Source organism: Lissotriton vulgaris, unplaced genomic scaffold, assembly GCF_964263255.1.
Source record: "Lissotriton vulgaris unplaced genomic scaffold, aLisVul1.2 SCAFFOLD_654, whole genome shotgun sequence".
NCBI classification, from domain to species: Eukaryota; Metazoa; Chordata; class Amphibia; order Caudata; family Salamandridae; genus Lissotriton; species Lissotriton vulgaris.
The window spans coordinates 327928-337408 of record NW_028247511.1 but is presented as its reverse complement, the minus strand read 5'-3'; the positions used below and the strand labels follow the sequence as shown (position 1 = coordinate 337408).

General features: G+C 39.1%; 1 protein-coding gene across 4 annotated transcripts in view; it reads right to left on the bottom strand.

Annotated features, from left to right (window-relative positions):
• Positions 1-588: 588 nt before the first annotated feature.
• Positions 589-9481, bottom strand: part of LOC147665155 (proteasome subunit beta type-7-like) — a 154126-nt gene continuing 145233 nt past the window's right edge. For all 4 annotated transcript variants that reach the window (XM_086949722.1, XM_086949724.1, XM_086949720.1 and 1 more), the window contains exon 9: positions 589-1211. The gene's annotated coding sequence lies outside the window, so the exon portion shown is untranslated. The remainder of the gene's footprint in view (positions 1212-9481) is intronic.

Here is a 9481-nt window from a genome sequence, read left to right as displayed (position 1 = left end):
TTTTACTGACGGTGAGATGCGATTCTTTTGGTGAATAACCGGAACAACTGATTGATCGCTGGGAGCTTCCTGTGAATCTGCAATAAAAATATTAATATAAGAATGCTTGCAATCATGCATCAATATGTTTCAAAGAATGTAAATACACAATATATAAAATTGGATTGTAGAATGCACTAACGTTCAAGAAATGTATTAACAGCGCTGATTCAATGCTATCCTAATGGAATGATTAGAAGCTTGCATCAGATTATGTATTTGAGCGCATAGTATAGGTTGAATTGGAAAGTGGATACTGACAAACCCTAGTATCGTGATGATGTTAGTGTTCTAGTTGTCAGGGGGTCATGGAAAGTAAGGAAGGACATGAATTCAACGTATAAAAAAAGAGAAATGATGATTTCAGAATATGCTCCGTTGACTGCATCCGTTATATAAATATAAATATATATAAATAGATTATGTTCAACCAAACAAGTCGCTGTAGACCCCTGCCGCTTGTCAAAGGCGGGCCTCGGATGGGATAGCGAATCCCAATACATCCAACCAAAACCTTCTCCAGTCAAGAAAAAGAGATCCGAGCCACTTGGAAGTGCAAAGCGTGTTTTATTTAATGTCTTTCTCGACGCTTTTCGCAGTGAAATCTGCTTTTTCACGAGACAGAAACCAAACAGGAAGTGCTCAATATATACAGTCACATGGTATTCAAATCATACTCATGGAAAACAGACTTTAGGTATATCTGCGGGCTGAGTCCGACAATTACAAAACTCACCAGGCAACAAAATGAAATACAAATGTAAAAGCTGCAGAAAACGTTAAACGTAAATTGGAAAAATATTTAAACCAAGTTAAAGGTAAATAAGCAATGCGTGGAATTTGTTGTGCAAAAAACATAAGGACAATGGTTGTACATGCACGGTTACGGTCCTTTGTCAGAATGTGATATAATTGATCACACCAATTTGGCAATAAAGCCCCAGTGGGCACCGTGATAGTTCTCTGTCAGAATTCAATGACAATCACTCATACTATCATAGCGTGCTGAAACTGTCCAACCACATGGTTACTTCACCATATTATTAAGTCAAGCCCCAGTGGGCAAAAGCACCAATTATTCCTTAATTTAACGTAGTCCATTCATACACTTCTTGGGTGGTCTGGGGCTCCTAAAGATCGGACAGATTCCCAAAAATGATCACCAGCCAACTCTGTAAACCAGAAAATAAGAGATATGCAATCAGTGACTGTAATAAAAGTGATAAGTGATTAAAAACAGTATTAGTTAAGAAACAGCAGATATATACACAGACAAACTTGCATACTAACCCAGATGCACACTAAGTTCCTCATGTAAGTTATGACCATTCGGTTGAGTTGTCTTGTATTTGATAATCAACCTCGATTCGAGTCTCCTCATCTCCTTGATACGGTCTCCCCCTCTTTCCCTCATAGGAACTGTCTCCAGTACACAAAATGACAACAAATTCGCATTGCCTTTGTGATGCGTTGTGAAGTGCCTCGCTTGCATCAGATTATGTATTTGAGCGCATAGTATAGGTTGAATTGGAAAGTGGATACTGACAAACTCTAGTAACGTGATGATGTTAGTGTTCTAGTTGTCAGAGGGTCATGGAAAGTAAGGAAGGACATGAATTCAACGTATAAAAAAAGAAAAATGATGATTCCAGAATATGCTCCGTTGACTGCATCCGTTATATAAATATAAATATGTATATATAGATTATGTTACTTACCCAGTAAGCATCTGTTCTTGCCATATAGAGCTGTAGATACACATGCTTTGCATACTCCTGCCATCTAGTGTTGGGTCCAGATATTTGCAAGTTGTTTTTCTTCGAAGAAGTCTTTCCAGTCTCGAGGTAAGGTGACTCCTCCTTTCAGTGATAGTGTGCATGGGCATCGACTCCATTGTTAGATTGTTTTCCCGCAAGAGGCTGAGAATGGAGTAAGAGAGTGTTGTAAAGAGATGTCTATGCATAGATAATGTAAATAAGAAGAACTGCAACAACAGGTGCCTAGGGAGGTGGGAAGGGGCGCATGGGAATCTACAGCTCTACATGCCAAGAGCAGATGCTTACTGGGTATGTAAGATAATCAGTTTGAGGCATGTGTGCTGTAGATACACATGCTTTGCATAGACTATATAGCAGTATTCTCCCAAAGCAGTGGCTAACCAGTAGATGTTGCAGTTGTCTGAAAAGGTGTCTGTTGTAGGTCTAGTTGTTATGTTCGGTCTCCCTTCCCATTGGTTACCAGGCATGCTCCAGCCATGGAATGTTAAGCATGTATATAAGTGACGTCACACCTATGCTATTCGTCTTTTTCCGTGACTTTGTGTAGTCACCACTCCTTTTCCACAAGCTCTTATATTTGGAATGAAATATTTTGATTATACCCTATAATGTTTCCGTGATTATATTCTGTGAAATGCCTCTACAATTGGCGACGAGGATGGGACGAAGAACATTCAGAGCTTGTGGAGGAAGTTTCTTCAAGAGGCAGATACTTCATTTCGAGGCAAGTGTCTATTTTACTTTCAATTAAAAGGAGAATTTCTCATAAATAATTCCGCTTCTTTTCTGTATTTTGAGCCGGTCGAGATAGTAGCTGATGAGTACTTCATAAATCTGCGTTTGAAGAAATACGTTGAGAAAGATTATTGAGGTCAGCGAAGCTGTCAAAGGAAATTTTCAGGCAAGTGTGGATATTTGCGTTTGTGTAGAAACGCTTGTCATATCGGTAAACTGTTCCACATATGTGTTGCAGCGTTGCTGTGGAAGTTGGCAAATCGCCGTTGAAATTGTCGTTGCTGAGGGAGTTCGGCCAATCGCCGTTGAAATTGTTCGTTGATAGTCCTCCAACTGTCAACTGTCAAAACTCAGCTGACGCCATTACGTCATCCACAGCCGCGATCCAAGCTGACTCATCTACAAGTTGCAAGCTGCGTGAGTACGCCAGCACGTCTCCGTCTTTTTTTGTTCGAGTTGTCTGAAACTCCAAAAGGTAAACGAGTGTTCTGATAACTATAAGGAAGAAGTATTTACTGTGTAAGAACGTGTCAAGAGTCAAATAGTTTTCTTCCTGTGACTTCAAACGAGGCTCTCTCTCTCTCTGTCTGCGACATTAATGTTTGAACTATATTTCTTGTCGATTACATTACATGCGTTCTATAAGTAATATTGGTTTATTTTGCTCTTGTCTTTTCCTGTATTAATCCTTACTGTATAGGGAAAAACCGGCAACACAATTGATTTCATATTTAAGAAAGAGGCTTTAGACGAAGTTAAAGTCATGGCCAGTGAGAATAATTTTAATGCACCAGCACATTTCCTTGATAATGCAGGTAACCCAGTGATGAAATGGAGGGACTGGTACAGGGCTTTTGAAAATTATTTAGTCGCAATTAATGGCAAGAAATATGAGCCCAAAAGGAAAAAAGCAATTCTTTTTGGACTTCTCGGTATTGCAGTCCAAGAAATGTTTGACAGCCTACCAGAATACGAGCCTGAACCCGGACAGTTTATACCCCTTGACGAATTTCAGGAGGCTGTGAAAAGACTAGAAAAGCAGTTCGACAAAGAAGAGAACATTATGGTTGGTAGACATCGTTTCGCGATGAGGAAACAGACAGAGTCTGAAAATGTAGAAGAATATATTGGTAAATTGAGGGTCTTAGCCACCAAATGTAAATTTGGTGACTTAGTATATGTATACATACGAGATCAATTTGTCTTTCACTGTTTTAAGCACAAAATTCAGGAGCGTTTGCTTGCCTGTAAAAATCCCACATTATCTGAAGTAATTGATATTGCCAAGGGTATTGAACGTTCACTTGAAGGCAGAAAAGAACTAGCTAGAGCCAATGATTCTTCAAGTTCAAATGTTTCATATGTTAATGACAAAAGGAAGAAAGAATTCGGTTCAAGTAATTTCTACAGGTCAAAATATAATTCTAATTCTTCCCATTTTGTATGTTTTAGATGTGGTTCTCATAACCACAAAGCAGATTCTTTGAATTGTCCAGCAATCGGAAAGAAATGCACTAGTTGCCAGAAGGTAGGGCATTTCGCAGGTGTGTGTGGAAATTTTGGCCAAAAACGCATTGTTAGATCTAAGGTTAATATTTTTGAAGATTTTAATGAAGATATGTGTTCCAATATTGTTTTAGCCTTAGGTGATAGCGACAGTGAAAAGTCCTTTAGGAGTTGCACACGTAGGAGAAGTTGAGCTCAGTATTATGGCGGATTCTGGGTCGCCCATCACAATCATTTCTGACAGAAAGTACTTCAAATATTGGCCTAATGTTGATTTGTTGCCTTCGGATGTAAACCCCAAAGCTTTTGGGGAATTTGACATTAATATGTTTGGATATTTTGAAGAAGTTTTGAACATAAAGGGTAGATGTACAAGTACAAAAATATATGTAGCAGAGCGAGGAAGAGATATCGTAGGATGGAAATATCTTGCAAAATTGAAGATAATTCTCAAACCAGGATCAGATGATCCCATTGTATTAGATGAAGGGTTCATATCTCTTGTATCTATTCCCTCAGAATCCAGCAATGATGTAACAACAATATTGAGTAAGTATAATTCACTATTCGAAGATCGGATAGGGTGTGTGAAAGGTTTTGTACACAAAATTATACTAAAAAAAATGCCATTCCAATCAGACACAAAGTTAGGCCTGTACCTTTATCGGTTCGTGAAGAGTTGCGGGTTTTGTTAGAAAAACTCGTCAATGAAGAAGTAATAGAACCAGCTGATTCAGCTGAATGGATTTCTGGGATTGTTTTAATTAAAAAAAAAGTGGAGAGTACCGTCTATGTGCCGATTTGAGATCTTTGAATAGAAATATTTTAGTGGATTGTTTTCCCCTTCCTAAAATTCAGGAGATTTTAGCTAACACCGCTGGATCTAAATATTTTTCTCTCATCGATCTTAAGTCGGCATACCACCAGGTTAAACTGGATAATGAATCTAAACTGTTAACCACTTTCATCACGCCACCAGGTGCTTACAGGTATGTTCGCTTACCATTCGGATTGGCATCCTCTGCCAGTGTATTTCAGAAACTCATGGAAAACATGTTCGGTGAAATCAATGGAGCACAGAAATTCCAAGAAGATATATTGATTCACGCAGATACAGAAAGTAAGCACAATGACATTTTAGATATGGTGTTGTATAAATTGCAAGAGAGAGGTATAACCTTCTCTAGAGCCACGTGCAAATTTTTGAAAACAGAAGTAGAATATTTGGGCCATGTTCTTAGTGCTGAGGAAATCAAACACAAATTGAATTTGATAAAAGCCATTACAGATGCACCAAAACCCGAAGGAAAAGACTCACTGAGATCATTTTTAGGCCTCGGCGAGTATTATTCAAGGTTTATTGAGAACTATTCCAGGATGGTTGAGCCTTTGAGGGTACTTTTGCGTAAAGGTCAAAGTTTTGAATGGAATGAACAGCAGGATAACGCTTTTAAAGAGATCAAAGAAGCAATTTTGAAAGCACCTACTTTGAAACCTTTCGACGCAAATGGCGCTAATATAATTACGGTTGATGCAAGTTCTGTGGGAATTGGTGCTGTATTCACGCAAAGAGTAGGTAAGCTCACCCACACTGTAGTTTTCATTTCTCGCAGATTAAACGACACAGAGAGAAATTACAGCACCATCGAGATGGAAGCTCTCGCCTGTGTATGGGCTATAGATAAATAAAAAATGTATGTATGGGGTAAAGAATTTGAATTGATTACGGACCATAAACCCCTCACTTTCATGTTCGATGGGTAAGGCAGAGGAAATGGAAGGGCATCAGCTAGATTGGTAAGGTTATTTGGCTAAGTTGCAGGAATTTAATTTTTCAATTAAACACATTTCAGGTAAAAGTAATATCAGAGAAGGGGCCAGATGTAGGTGAAATGGATTTTACTCCTTGAACATGATTCTAGATTTTTGATCACAGTTAGTGACTATTACTCAAAATGGATATATCACAAGTTTGTCAGTACCATTGACTCTGATGCAGTCATAAATTTTCTATGTACTTGCTTCTCCATTGAAGGTAATCCTCGAATCATCGTTTCCGATAATGGGAAACAACCAACTTCAAGCAAAATTACTGACTTCTTTAATTTACTTGGTGTTCGCCAAGAGAAGACTCCATTATACTTACCAAGGTCCAATGGACAAATTGAAAGACTCAATCGCTTCCTCAAGGACGGCATTCAACTAGGTTTGGCATCAAAATTACCAGTTAAAGACTTTGTTCAAGAAAGAGTCTTCTCTTACAATACCACACCCAACAGCACCACAGGTTTCTCCCCTTTCTTTTTAATGAGAGGAAGAAGATGTGACAATGATATTGTTCCTAGGTTTGAGATGTCAGGAGGCTCCTTGCCTTCAACTATCGTTGTAAATGATGATCAGTTACAGGTCAAAAAGAAAATTACAGATTGTCAGTTAAAATCCACACAGTATCATGACAAGGTGCACAGGGCTATAAACAAGGAATTCTGCAAGGGGGGATGGGCTTTGGTCACTAAACCTGGTCATCATCTCAAAGGAAAGTCTAAGGGGCATATTATCAAGGGGGTTTATCTCCGCTTTTTTGGATTCAAAAGCCAAGAAAGCGGAGATAAAATTATCTCCCTATTACCAAGCTGTCGCTAACACCAGTTAGCGACAGCTAGTAGGAGATAGCGACCATCTTGGGCCCCACTTTGCATGTCAGTGATATTTATCACTAATGAGATGCAAAGTGGGCGTGCCAAGATGTTAGAGACTGAAAACAGTCGCTAACATCGCTATCTCCTATTACCAACTTTTGGAGATATTCGCGCTAAGCGGGAATATCTCCAAAAGCTAACACCTGCCCTGAGCAGTTCTTAGCCATGTTATCCAATGGGAGGTGGATAACATGGCTAAGAGCATTTGCTCGATAATGCCTGAATATCGCTGACTTTTAGGCGATATTCATGCATTTCGGCCGTTTTTTATCGCATTTGCGATAAACCTTGTTAATAGCAAGGTTTATCTGCGATAAAAATCGCCGATGTGCGGCGATAATTTTTGTCTCTAAACAAGTTAGAGACAAAAATTATCGCTAGTTGTTGGTAATATGCCCCTAAATTCCTTGATCCTGAAGAATTTGTAGAGGTCTCTAATAGCGCTGTTCACCTCAAACATGCCGGTTGGCGCAACAAAAGTGACGCAATAAGGCTTAACAAAAGTCAGGTTGATTTATGGCACAAAGGAAAGAAAGGAAATGCTGATTGTATCAATGATTATTGTTGGTTAAATACTTACCCATGTGAAAATGAACAAGACTGTTCTACACAAGTAGAGGAAATGTGTATACCAGGCAACCATGTACGTGAGTGTGATAACTTTGTTGAAAATAGTTGCACTGATACTAGTAACCACACTAACAAACTCCATGTTAAGGATACGATGTGTGTCCAGCACCGTGTTAGTAATGTAGATCCTAGTCAGGCATCCTCCACTGTTGCTCCTGAGTCCTTAAGTTCTACGTATGTGCAGGGTGGTTGGGAGGGCACCTGCACCAAGTTTGGCAGAATATCCAAGTTGCCCAGTGCACTTAGAGAATACGAATTATTGTAAAACATCTACCCCATAAAGGGAGATGTTGTAGGTCTAGTTGTTATGTTCGGTCTCCCTTCCCATTGGTTACCAGGCATGCTCCAGCCATGGAATGTTAAGCATGTATATAAGTGACGTTACACCTATGCTATTCGTCTTTTTCCGTGACTCTGTGTAGTCACCACTCCTTTTCCACAAGCTCTTATATTTGGAATAAAATATTCTGATTATACCCTATAATGTTTCCGTGATTATATTCTGTGAAATGTCACTACAGTGTCTTTAGCGCAGCTTGCCCTACATTTGCTTGTTGAGGTGCTACTATATCCACACAATAGTGTTTGGTAAATGTGTGTGGTGTAGACCATGTTGCTGCTTTACAAATGTCAGCTGTGGGAATGTTACCTAAAAAGTCCATAGATGGCCCTATTTTGCAAGTGGAATGCGCTCTAGGGAGTATAGATAAAGTTCTTTTACTTTTTGCGTAGCAAATTTGAATGCACTTAACAATCCATCTTAAAATAGTAGATTTAGAAATATCAATGTCTTTGTGAGGTGGTGCAAATGAAACGAACAGTTGCTTTGTCTTACGAAAATCCTTTGTCCTTTTGATATAATACAATAAAGCTCTTCTGACGTCAAGTGTGTGAAGAGCTCATTCTGCTACTGAAAGAGGTTGAGGAAAAAAACACAGGTAACTCAACTGATTGGTTAAGATGAAAAGCAGAAACTACTTTGAGAAGGAATCTGGGATTGGTGCAAAGAACTACCCTATCTTTATGGAGTTGAAAGAAGGGTTCTTCTAAGGTTAATGCCGGTAGCTCACCAACTTTCCATAGATTCCATACTGGTTCTGGAGGGATTCTTGGTGGTATTACTCTTATAAAGCCTTCCATAAAGGCTTTAATGACAGGAACTTTAAATAAAGATACATGCTGTCTGTTCTGCAAATATGCAGCTACTGCTGCCAGGTACAATCAAATAGATGTGCAAACTAGCGCACATTGCTGTAAGTGCAAAAGGTAACATATAATGTTCTGAATAGAAGCATCTAGAGCAGAGGTCTTTAAACTTTTGTCGACCGAGCCCTCCAATCTAAACCTTTTTACACATCGAGCCCCCCACCGCCACCACCACCTGACTAAAAAGTTCTGGAAGCTGGCACTCTGCATCATTGATGGCCATTCCCTCCTGCAGAGCCCAGGTCGTATAGGGCAAATAATATTAAATAAAGGTAGAGTGTTTAGTAAACTAATGTTTTGGTAGTACTTCATGTGCTTATTCTAAAGTTCAAATGAAAAGTCTCCAAGAAAAAAATGAGAACAAAAAAATTACATTGGTGCTTTATTTTTCACATAAAACACAATCTGTAGGAGAGATTAGCAAAAACACTCCCAAAACACAGGTGTGGGAGTGCATGTTTTTCTCCATAGAGATAATGTGTGGATGGATTCTTGCTTCTGCCATTCTTAGGTTGAGCTCCACTTCCAGTCTTGAGCAGTGCATTGAAACAGGAGTGCTCACAAAATGTTGTAATATATTTTTTGCAGTTTTATATAGTGCGAACATGACCCAAAGGTATTGGAGCGCTTTACAGGAGCATCTTTTACATTACACAAGCACACATTCATTTTTTGTAAGCACAGGGAGATTAAGTGATTTGCCCGGAATCACAGGATGTTGAGCAGACATCAAGAATTAAACCTGGCTTCCCAGCTTTACAGTCATCAGCTCTGGCTGTTGTGCCACATCCTTGCCCCTAAACAAGATATCAGAAAAAGAAGTTCCACATAACATGCTTTCTGACACAATTGAAAAATTGATTATGTGGAGTACGGCCAGGTATTGCC